The sequence below is a fragment of the Botryllus schlosseri genome, chromosome 2 (genome assembly GCF_051294905.1).
Source record: "Botryllus schlosseri isolate E-star chromosome 2, Bs_hap1, whole genome shotgun sequence".
Lineage (NCBI taxonomy): Eukaryota > Metazoa > Chordata > Ascidiacea > Stolidobranchia > Styelidae > Botryllus > Botryllus schlosseri.
Window position 1 is genome coordinate 9,156,443 of NC_137237.1, and position 13,189 is coordinate 9,169,631.

Here is a 13,189-nt window from a genome sequence, read left to right on the forward strand (position 1 = left end):
TTTTCTCAAGTGGACCAGAGTGGAATTGGTCATATGCAACTTTCCGTTCAATTACCCTATTATGCAAAAAACAATTCTGTCGCAGGCAATTCATCGCTCAAAACAACCACTATTTGCAGTCTGACACAAGTTGAAGCTTCCAAGTGGCAGACCGATACATGCAAACTGCAAAGCATAATTTAAAATGGCAGTTGCACACTTTGTGTTATCATTGTTTCAAAAGCTAAATCACTTTCATTTCATATTTAAGTTGTAATCTGAATCCTGAATTCATTTCGTATCACAACCTTGTTGAAGTTGGAACATGGTACGCCTATACTGTATTGACGTAACGTCCATTCATATGTCGCACAAAGATTCAAAAGTAGGAAACTTCCCAATCCAATAGTAGTAATAAATGGAGTTAATGACAGAATATTTAAAAGTGATGCTGATTACTAGTGAAGGAGCAAAAATCCCGACACACATTCAATACCCTTCTCAGAAAAATGTCAAAATGTCTGCGACAGCTGAGTATATCCACGGGGCCATTCTACTGACTAGTGGGAGTATTACTGGATAAATTAAAAGGAAACAACTTTTGAGTCCCAGTCCCGAGAAGAGTTACCGTAGTATATCAATTTGCCATATTTTGTGAAGCCTTTCAATAAAGCACCAGGTCTGCTCCACGCCACCTTCTCACAAAGCAAATAACAGTAAAAAAACATCGCCCTGGGCTCAATCACCATAACCTCACATTGACATTACCCTAACACGGACGAGGGACGGCCAATTGCAAATTCAACTGGCTCATTTACTGTTGCCAGTGAACTATATATTCAGAGCCAGAAGAGGATTATCGAGCATATGATGTGATAAACCCGACCACAGTCGAATGGGGATGTTACCGGGAAGCGCTTTAGCCACTCTCGTCGCGTCTCGCGTGATTATGGTGATAACCGAGGGCTTTCACGACAAGGGAAGTACGATAATGGTATATGTTAATTGACTCAACTCGTCCTGGCGAAATTTCGGCGAAATCTCTGTGATCACGTGAAACACTATTTCCGCGAACTCGGAATATTAACCCTCAACTGAGCGTAGGACAGTATTCCACTATTCAATAATCGAAATGTTAGGTTATTCTAAACAAATATAATATCTCTAATACCTATACATCAGTGGTTCCCAACCTGTGGTACGCGTACCACTAGTGGTACGCGAAGGTCTTCCAGGTGGTACGCGAGTAGATTCTGCTTTTTTTTTCGACCGACGGTAGTTATTAGTTAAGGTGGGGTTGAACACAAAGATTGTTCTCCAATACACTTCAGGCTTAGCATGGCCTCCTCGTACTAGACTCTAGCTTCTCACGCTATTCCCCAGCTGCTAATTTCCCCTTCTACGTGGGAGCGCGAGCAAGGATTTTTATCTCTGATGACTATCAAGTCGAAGAAACGAAACCGACTAGTTGCGCCCATGCAGGACTTTCAATGCGCTGTGAGCAAACATATGCCCCGCATCGACCAACTAGTGCAGTGGTTCTCAAACTGGGGGTGGTGGTGAAAACATCTGAAGGGTGGCGCGAAGCTGAAGCCAACTGAAAAAAAAATTTCGCGCTTCGCGCGATTTACCCCTATCCAATCACATTGTTTTTGCTCTGTGTGTAGTTCTAATTGCATATTTGAGAATTCTTTTATCAACTGTCATAACCTTCCATGCCATCTAATTATTCGTTGGGATCGCTAGCATTCTGGTTGCATTTTGTGATATGACGATTAGGGGGGGGGGATTTTTCTCTATCATAAACGGAGGCGTGTGTATAAAAGTTTGATAACCGCTGAGCTAGTGGAAAATTAGCTAATGCAGCCATCGCATAAAAACAATTGACGTTTGTTGTTTGCTGTTATTTCATTATGTTGTTCTTCTTGTGACTGGTGGTGAAAAAACAATTTCATGCATCCCATTAGCCCTGGCTGATAATGCCTAGTTTATTAGTACTTGCTATTACGCCTCGCATGGGTCAAATACGTCGTTATGACGTCATAAATGACGGAAACATTTTTGACCGCCTTCAGCGCGCGTAACTTATGTAGGTGGTACGCGAGCACTGCATAAAACCTCGAAATGGTACGTGGGTGAAAAAAGGTTGGGAACCACTGCTATACATCTTCTATTCACAGTGAGACCGGCTAACGAGAATCAACTTGACACATTAGTGCCATTTTCCCTGTCGCAATATTCCGCTTTCGGATATGTGACCGCCATTCCAAATGGGCGACAGATTCCAAAGTATGCTCAATTCCAAGATGAATTCAAGAATGTTTCGCCGATATATTTCACACAATCAACGTATTATCGGAAAGGTCTTTCACAGTACTTTAAGAAAAATCTAAATTAGGAGTGATTATCGGCCTTGTTTGTTTTTAATACCACTAACAACCTCAGGCAAAATTGGCTATCGGACATATGCCCGCCATTCCAAATGTGCGACATATTCCAAAGTATGCCCAATTCAAAGCCGAATTCAAGAGTGTTTCGCCGATATATTTCACACAATCAACGTATTGCCGGAAAGGTCTTTCACAGTACTTTAAGAAAAATCTAAATTAGGAGTGATTATCGGCCTTGTTTGTTTTTAATACCACTAACAACCTCAGGCAAAATTGGCTATCGGACATATGCCCGCCATTCCAAATGTGCGACATATTCCAAAGTATGCCCAATTCAAAGCCGAATTCAAGAGTGTTTCGCCGATATATTTCACACAATCAACGTATTGCCGGAAAGGTCTTTCACAGTACTTTAAGAAAAATCTAAATTAGGAGTGATTATCGGCCTTGTTTGTTTTTAATACCACTAACAACCTCAGGCAAAATTGGCTATCGGACATATGCCCGCCATTCCAAATGTGCGACATATTCCAAAGTATGCCCAATTCAAAGCTGAATTCAAGGGTCTTTCGCCAATATATTTCACACAATCAACGTATTGCCGGAAAGGTCTTTCACAGTACTTTAAGAAAAATCTAAATTAGGAGTGATTATCGGCCTTGTTTGTTTTTAATACCACTAACAACCTCAGGCAAAATTGGGTATCGGACATATGCCCGCCATTCCAAATGTGCGACATATTCCAAAGTATGCCCAATTCAAAGCTGAATTTAAGGGTCTTTCGCCAATATATTTCACACAATCAACGTATTGCCGTAAAGGTCTTTCACAGTACTTTAGGAAAAATCTAAATTAGGAGTGATTATCGGCCTTGTTTGTTTTTAATACCACTAACAACCTCAGGCAAAATTGGGTATCGGACATATGCCCGCCATTCCAAATGTGCGACATATTCCAAAGTATGCCCAATTCAAAGCCGAATTCAAGAGTGTTTCGCCGATATATTTCACACAATCAACGTATTGCCGGAAAGGTCTTTCACAGTACTTTAAGAAAAATCTAAATTAGGAGTGATTATCGGCCTTGTTTGTTTTTAATACCACTAACAACCTCAGGCAAAATTGGCTATCGGACATATGCCCGCCATTCCAAATGTGCGACATATTCCAAAGTATGCCCAATTCAATGCTGAATTCAAGGGTCTTTCGCCAATATATTTCACACAATCAACGTATTGCCGGAAAGGTCTTTCACAGTACTTTAAGAAAAATCTAAATTAGGAGTGATTATCGGCCTTGTTTGTTTTTAATACCACTAACAACCTCAGGCAAAATTGGGTATCGGACATATGCCCGCCATTCCAAATGTGCGACATATTACAAAGTATGCCCAATTCAAAGCCGAATTCAAGAGTGTTTCGCCGATATATTTCACACAATCAACGTATTGCCGGAAAGGTCTTTCACAGTACTTTAAGAAAAATCTAAATTAGGAGTGATTATCGGCCTTGTTTGTTTTTAATACCACTAACAACCTCAGGCAAAATTGGCTATCGGACATATGCCCGCCATTCCAAATGTGCGACATATTCCAAAGTATGCCCAATTCAAAGCTGAATTCAAGGGTCTTCCGCCAATATATTTCACACAATCAACGTATTGCCGGAAAGGTCTTTCACAGTACTTTAAGAAAAATCTAAATTAGGAGTGATTATCGGCCTTGTTTGTTTTTAATACCACTAACAACCTCAGGCAAAATTGGCTATCGGACATATGCCCGCCATTCCAAATGTGCGACATATTCCAAAGTATGCCCAATTCAAAGCTGAATTCAAGGGTCTTTCGCCGATATATTTCACACAATCAACGTATTGCCGTAAAGGTCTTTCACAGTACTTTAGGAAAAATCTAAATTAGGAGTGATTATCGGCCTTGTTTGTTTTTAATACCACTAACAACCTCAGGCAAAATTGGGTATCGGACATATGCCCGCCAAACCAAATGTGCGACATATTCCAAAGTATGCCCAATTCAAAGCCGAATTCAAGAGTGTTTCGCCGATATATTTCACACAATCAACGTATTGCCGGAAAGGTCTTTCACAGTACTTTAAGAAAAATCTAAATTAGGAGTGATTATCGGCCTTGTTTGTTTTTAATACCACTAACAACCTCAGGCAAAATTGGGTATCGGACATATGCCCGCCATTCCAAATGTGCGACATATTCCAAAGTATTCCCAATTCAAAGCTGAATTCAAGGGTCTTTCGCCAATATATTTCACACAATCAACGTATTGCCGGAAAGGTCATTCAAAGTACGTTAAGAAAAATCTAAATTAGGAGTGATTATCGGTCTTGTTTGTTTTCAATACGACTACCAACCTTAGATAATATTGCGCTATCAGACATATACCCGCTATTCCAAATGTGCGACAGATTTCAAAGCATACAAATTCCAAGCTGACCAACGTTGGGAGTGGGGGACGATTTTATGTTTTGGTCTAGATTCTAGCTACAAGTCACAATAACATTGCATATAAGCCGATGGCTACGACGGCAGGTCCAAATGTTGGGTAAAGAATTGTGAAATAACGATTGGCGCCCGTTTCAAGCAGAATCATTTGAGAATAAGAGAAAGTGAACATAAAATTCTGCCTTCAACTTAATACAGATAATGTAATGCAAGTGTCCATTACGAAAAACGGCTCGGTTATGATATATATCAGCAGCTGTTGATTTTTAATGCTTCGTCGTGGAAACCGTAATGTTTTATTTGACGAGTGGGCTACAAAATTTCAAACCTTTGTCCGGTGTTTTGTACAAATAAAAAGTAATAGTTCTTTCACAAAGAACTCGATTAAATACGGCAAGTAGTCGATTACGATTACTACGTAATTTTCTCGAATGTAATCGATTGCGATTACGATTACTTGAAAATGATGTAATCGTCATAATCGATTACGATTACTAATCGCAATTACCCCATGTCTGATCCACAGTAGGCTATATCGTTAACTCAGATTTCAATACTCGACTTTTGGTCTCGACCCTAAGATTTTCAATATATTTCAGACAATGAACACATTAGCGGAAGGCGCCTTCAAAGTGCACGCGCTTCAATTGTAATGTTGGCCGACTTTCACGCCGAATTCAAGAGCATTCCGCGCCTGCATTTCGGACAATGAGCACATCATCGGAAATGATTCTTTATTATTAGAGTACAGTTTTTAAATGCGAATACAAACCGTGCGTATTATTCCGCTTCTGCACAGTGCATGAGGCGTGTTTATTGATGACTCGTGCTTAAAGTGTTTATGTTGGTCGACAATTTCCTTTGATCTGATGTAAGTGATTCCCCGCTGGTAGTAAGATTCTTCGCTCGCCGTGTCAACTATCAGTGATGACTACTGGTCATCCACCAATATTTACCTATTTATATACGCACTCCTGTATAATTTTAAGATTTATCCCTAATTGGCCCCTAATCTGATAAGATCTGACCCCTTTCGGCCACATTTTCCGGCACCCCACTATGCAGCTCATATTCGCTGAGAAAATTCGGTGTAACAGTCCACGCGATTGTATGGCATAGTCTCATTTTGTGCGATATTGCACATATCACTATTAGTCGCGTGAGTTGAATCTGTGGGAGCTTTCAAGATCAGTAAATTATATAGCAATCCGTTATCACGTCCTAACGTGCATGTGAGGTCTAGGAAGTTCAACATTAGAGTTTACTGCCAGTGTTTCACGCAATTCTCTCTTTCGGGTCAGTACTCGATATAGCTTTAGAAGTAGTCGACCGTTTGGCGGGGTGGCAGGTATTTTTTTAAATTATTTTATTTCATTATGTCATGTTGTGGGTGATACAATGCGGGTTACCGAGTTTTGTAATCAATCACGTCAGTACTTCATGTTTGAATTTTACAAGTGATGAAATAATAAGGAATGCATCTATAGGCGCGTATCAAGAGACATGTGATATTATTATTGAAATTTTCCAGTTGCACTTATCACCTGTTAAGGTATTTTGTGCCACGAACGCAAACAGTATCATGAAAATTTAAGAATACGGCATTCAGGTGAATCAAATAGTGGAGAGGACGAATTCAGCAACAGCGGGCGACAGGGAGGGGTTAGATAACACATTAAACATTTTAAAAGGAAATTTGAGCCTAGTATACTCGTCGCTCAAAAATATGCGATGAAATTGACAAAAGTTCGATATAAGTGAGGACGATGTTTCAACGCATGCAGCAGGAGATCTCATCATTTCTGGTTCAAATAAGCACGCGACACACTGATATACATCGCGTATCGTGATTGATCGAACTTTCATCGTCTGCGACTGATGTTTTTATTACTGGATGAGCGCATTCAAGATAGGGATAATCAGATTACTCGAGTTTTCATTCCGGTTGACCGGTGCGATCGTTTTGGTTGTGTCCGGGTTTGGACCATCCGGAATTATAATATATCGCAGTGTATAGTTGTTATTATGCCACATTATGCCAAAATGCTCAAGTACATGCTGATATTTTAAGCAACTCCAAATTTATCAACTAACAGGGGTCGCCAACCTTTTTGGCACCAAGAGCTACTTTTTGAGTACTGATTGAAGCGGTGGGCTGCCATTTACTTCCGTCGTTTACCCATAAATCAGTGTCTCCCAAACTTTTTTGAGCTACCACCCTTCTGGACAGCGAATGAAGCGTTGGTGGCCCCTGAACTAGAACAATGAAATGCTATAATAGTTCGATAAAATCAACATCGGTGCTTTTGCCCCGCACGGAAAATCTGAAACCTCGGTTTGTATAGTATCACAGCATATAAAATGCCGAACTAATATCTTTATTTATTCTACAACTGGCATAATTTTGTTTGTGGTCGTATAAAAGGTACGTGTTTGGAATTTTCACCTAAGTCATTGTATACTTAGGTCATGGGCGACCACAAATTACATCACAATAAAGATTATTTGGTATTTTTCCATTTCGTAAAATATCGACAGCGAATGAAATGACCGTAAAATGATCAAACGACAGAAGAGGATTTGTTCTTTTGCCGTATTTCAGGTGCTTTTAATTATGCGTATATAATGCTAATACTAATATGACGAAACGGAAAGTAGACAAGAAGGCAGTTGCATTTGATTTGGCAATTTGTCTGGATGCTCTCCCTTCACGGCAGTCGATCCCTAAGCGTTCAGAGATAGTAAGGTTGTGGACAAGGCGTAGGAAATTTGCATCTATAAAAAATATACAGATGGTGCGAAATCTCTGGAAGAATTGCTCCGAATTCAGGGCCATGGTGACTACATTCTTCCGCGAAAACAATGGAATAGACACCGACATCTCTGATTCAGCAATTGAGTCATCTGAAATTGATGGAGCGGAGAATAATTCGGAACTGATGTTAGGTGTGACGCAAAAGACAGTCATGCAAGCGCCATTTAGGGACGGTGATTCGAAATACGATGACGTCATAGAACCCTTATATTGTTACTGCAAGCAACCGTATAAAGGAGAATTCATGGTGCAGTGCGAGGATTGCAAATTCTGGTTTCATCCGAAATGCGCGTTCCCACCGAACAGCAAAGAAATCAAATTTGATCGTAATCAATGGCGTATTAGGTCTTTGGCTTGTGGTAATGAGCGTAACACTAGCAAACAACGGCTGTTGCATATTCACACACCACAGCGCACTGAAAATCATAATCTCGATAAGGAGTTATTGCCTCCCAAGTCTCCGCACGATAAGGTCACAGAACAACATGTAATGTTACATCCTTCAGATGATGCTTTTCTGATTCGTAATGTCGCTGATGATGATGTCACGGAACATGACGGAATATTTAATCCGTCAGATGATGTTTCTCTGAATCTTAATTTCGCTGAGGATGATATCACCGAACAAGAGGAAATAATTAATTTTTCAGATCATGCTTCTATAAATGATAATAACGCTGACGATGATAGCGCAGAACAAGACGAAATACCAAAAGCTTCGGATCATGCATCATGTTCTACAGCTTCGCACTCGGCGACTGACAACGTTATGCCAGTTTATGAACGAGACCAATACATCGGCCCTGCGGAAGCATGGGTAAGTGATTCGGTAATCGAATCGCTTGGGAACATTGAAGCCAGCCTGGCTGACAAAATTAACCAATCGAAGGATATCAACTTGAAACTATCTACTCCGATATCCTCACAAGAATGGCAAAGAGCTTTTAAAAATCGCGGCAAACATCATTTCGCCAGTGATTCCCCATACGCAGCGATAGTTTTACAGGCGCTTCTAAAAGTATACGATTCATGTGTACCAATGATAAAGTGTAATTATCTACGGGCTCCGGACAAAGTAACCGAGATTACAGCAGACTCTGGAAGATATTATGAAGGCAAAGTCACACTTTACTGCGGTCACGCTACATGCTGCGAATGTGCGGTAATGGTCGAAGCTAATTTGTACACTTTGATGACGTCGGCTCAAATCGATTTTCATATACATGGATGCAGGCATCATCGTCACGAATGTACCAAATCAAGGCGCGTTCAAGGCGAGCAGAGGCATCATTTGAAAGAGGAACTTGATTACAAAACCCCGACTCAAGTGCATCGGAAATTATATGACCAATTATCAGACAATGAACGTCTTTTAGGGTCACATACATTTGTACCCTCAATTAAAGTATTGCAAAACGTCAAAGGAGATGGCTGTCCAGCAACGAAATATTCCAAAAATTGGCTACTCGCAATGGAGAAGATTATGGAAGTCTTCACGAAGGAAAAAGATACTAATTTTCTACGTGCATGGTCCGCGCATCCCCCAAGCGTTAGTATGTATAATGACGCACAGGTGTCCCTTTATCAAATGCTGTGTCGCATAGATTTCCTTTTCTTGGATGCCAGCGGAGGCGTTACGCGCAGCAAGAAAGGGTTTGAAAATTTTCAAATCTACGTACTTTTTATGCGAAATCCAATGGCGGGTCGGCCCGGAATACCAGCTGCGAGCTGAACAGCATATTATGGAACTCCTGCGGCTGCAAAGAATATCCGGAATCATAATTTAAAATCCTTAATTTCAAAGCAGCGGAAATTTGCGGAAACATTGTGGGGCGCAATAGAGCAACAGACCGCGGCAACGGTCGGGGCTAACTTGATGAATATTGCGATAACAACGAAATTCAATATCGGTGTGACGTATGCTGATATAATTTCCGTTTGTCCTAACGCATCGGAGGAAACCATTCAAAATCTTAATGACGTCACGACAAATCACACCAGCGCAGGATGGTTAACGGACAGCATTGTTAATGCATTTGTTCAGCAGTGTGTCGGGGTTAGAAATTCGCAAATAAATGAAGATCATTTTGGGTGTTTGGACACAGACATCTGTGACATGATAATCAGTGGAAGACAGCCTCATTCAGTTGCGGCCACTATTGTTGATAAAAATCAGCAAATTCGCAAGGAAATTATCTGTCCAGTTCTTATCCGTCAGGAATTCAATCATTTTGCTCTGCTACATTTTCAAGAAATGGATAAAAAGATCACCTTTTACGACTCTTCCGGTGATCGTGAGACGGACCAACAAAAGCACATTTTATCTTCGATTACGCAATACCTTTCTGGTATTTCTGGGGCAAATATAAACAACGTAAGGGAGGAATTTTGTGACAAGTTCCTTCAAAATGACTCGTCGTCATGTGGTGTTTGCGTATGTATGTCAGCGTGGAATATTTGCTTTCAGCAGCATCGCCAAACATATTCACAAAATGAATTTCGTGGGAAAATCATTTGGGATTTGCTTCAACATTATGTTACGTCATCTCACATTGTACAGAATGCCGAGGTTGAAAGTGGGATAATCACTCAAATTCCAGGACTCATAAACTTGGGAAATACATGCTGGTTCAATTCCGTTGTACAGGTATACTCTCATGTCATACGACTGGTGTCGGGGCCTATGGACGACAGTGTGCAAATTCATCCGGAAATCACAAATATACTCATTCCATTGACAAACTTGAAGACGGTTGCACTTGACGTGCTAATGAACGCTATTCGAGCTGTATGCGACGGAAATCATTTGGAATTTGGTAGTCAGCACGATTGTTGTGACTTCATTTGGATGTCACATTTGCCGAAAGTATTGAAAGAGCTGGGATTGAAGCACGAATTGAAGTATGAAAAGATCACACAATGTGAGACATGCAATATAAATCAAACAGAAACGTACCATCAAAAAATGTTCGACGTGGATTGCGGAGTGAAAACGATAGCTGATGCATTTGAAATTTTGAAACGAACATGTGGAAAATGTGGTTCCATGATGGATATTAATGTCAAATTCAATGAGACTCCAAGGATAGTGACCGTGCGCCTTAACCGTTTGAACGACGAAGCTGAAAAGTTGGAAAATGTCGTCATTCCCAGTAGAAATCTGGACATCAAAGGATCTAACCAAATCCTGATTGGATATGCCCTCAAGGCGGTGATCGCACACAGCGGAACCTCCCAAAACGGGCATTATACTGCATATTTAATGAGCCCAAAGAGATCGGTGCAGCTATGCGACGACGAACATGTGAGATTTGTGGATTCGAAAAAAGCCTTCGATGTCATGTCTAGATCGGGATACATCTTTCTTTATGTTAAAAAACATCCAAAACGAAGGCCTCTGCAATCGTCACCCCAGACCGAATATTTTATGAAAGCACTGCCATCGATTATTGCGGATGTCAATGATGAAGTCAAGGAAATGGGCGATGCGATATGCCAAAATGTTGTAAAAATTGCTAATCTGACATTACAGGAGGCGAAGAGTAAAGTTCGGTATCAGTATCATGCTTTATTTCTCGAAAGAAAATACAGCAAATTACAAAAAATGATCTTACCTGTAACGACGGATTCTGGAAGAGAACATTGGAACGACGAACTTGAAGTGATATTAAATTATATCAGAAGTAAGACTTGTATCACGCATGAAAGATGGATAAGAAGTTTGACCACAGGTGACGAATACAAATCCACCCGACACTTTTCGCGACCAGTTCTGAACAATGCTTTCGTGCATAAAGAAAGTGAGCTCGTAACGCAATTGGGGCCAACCTACAATTGCAGTAAATATTTCAAATGGGTTGTTTTTCCTGAAGTTGCTTTGATGTATCTATCGATTATCGAGAAGAGAACATATGAACAAGTTCTGGAAAATATGAATCGATTGACCGAAGAACTCAATCGGCAGTGGTAATATTACAATATTGGCTTCATGAAATGTATCCTTATCTTGAACGGATCATTCGAGCATCGACGTAGCCGTCAGCGGCACAGCGGCATTCCCGGAAATGAAATTGCGGATGAATTATTGCGTCCGTCCGTTTTCGACCGAATATCGTCATTTGGAATATCGCGTCGACATGATAATATTTTTTTTGCCTTTTTCCAGGTCATTAACTACTAACAGTGCATCTGTTTAAAATTGGGTGTATTGATTCTCCTACATTTGACTTCCGTTTTCTACCTGACACAATCGACTATTTTCTTTTAACATGTTGTAAATACGCGCATCATATATTGCTGTGATTAATGTGAACTTTTGATATGTATTTCTACTGATTTAACGTTTACTCACGAGGTGCACCAGACCGTTAACGGCGATAAGCGCTACTTCATTTTTTACTATCTATAATAATAATAACAATATTGGTTTGCCATGTATTGATTTTTTGTATCTAAGCTATCACGTAACGGCAGTGAGTTGCTAACATTCTACAAAGATGTATTGTGCAAGTATTTAATATATTTCAACATATATTGGGGTTACTTGGATTTTTGTTGGAAGATAAACAAGTTGTTGAAGTTGTATCCGTGTTTCGAAATAGTGGTCTAAGTATCGTAGAATTGAAAACGTTGTTGTTAGTTCGGTCGGTCCTTCGCGACATACCGAATAGCTGAGTAATAGGATTGACCAAACAATGTTTAGACTGCGTATCAGTATTTGAAGTATTCAACATTAGGCAGGGGCGTATCGTTGACCACGGAATTATGAAAGCTACCGTTCTGTGGTGTCCACGTCTTGCGATCAGTTTTTACACTTGCAAATGTCGGCTCAACTCACAAAACAGAGTAGCGAAACAGTTTAGTGTTCATGCTCAGTTCATACATCAAGCGAAGTCTCATGATGTCAGCGGGGATTAATTCACTTACATAAGATCTTAGCGTATAATACAGCACGACGACTACAATTCCACTTAATAAATGGATCATCAACAAACCTGCAACATGCACTGCATAAAACCACTGTACAGAACAAACAAGGGCGATAATCATCTCTGAATTTAGATTTTTCATAAAGTACTTTAAAAGACCTTTCCGATAATACCTTGATTGTGTGAAATATATCGGCGAAACACTCTTGAATTCAACTTGGAATTTGTATGCTTTGGAATCTGTCGCACATTTGGAATGGCGGGCATATGTCCGATACGCAATTTTACCTGAGGTTGGTAGTGGTATTAAAAACAAACAAGGCCGATAATCACTCTGAATTTAGATTTTTCTTAACGTACTTTGAAAGACCTTCCCGACAATACGTTGATTGTGTGAAATATATTGGCGAAAGACCCTTGAATTCAGCTTTGAATTGGGCATACTTTGGAATATGTCGCACATTTGGAATGGCGGGCATATGCTGTCCGATAGCCAATTTTGCCTGAGGTTGTTAGTGGTATTAAAAACAAACAAGGACGATAATCACTCCTAATTTAGATTTTTCTTAAAGTACTGTGAAAGACCTTTCCGATAATACGTTGA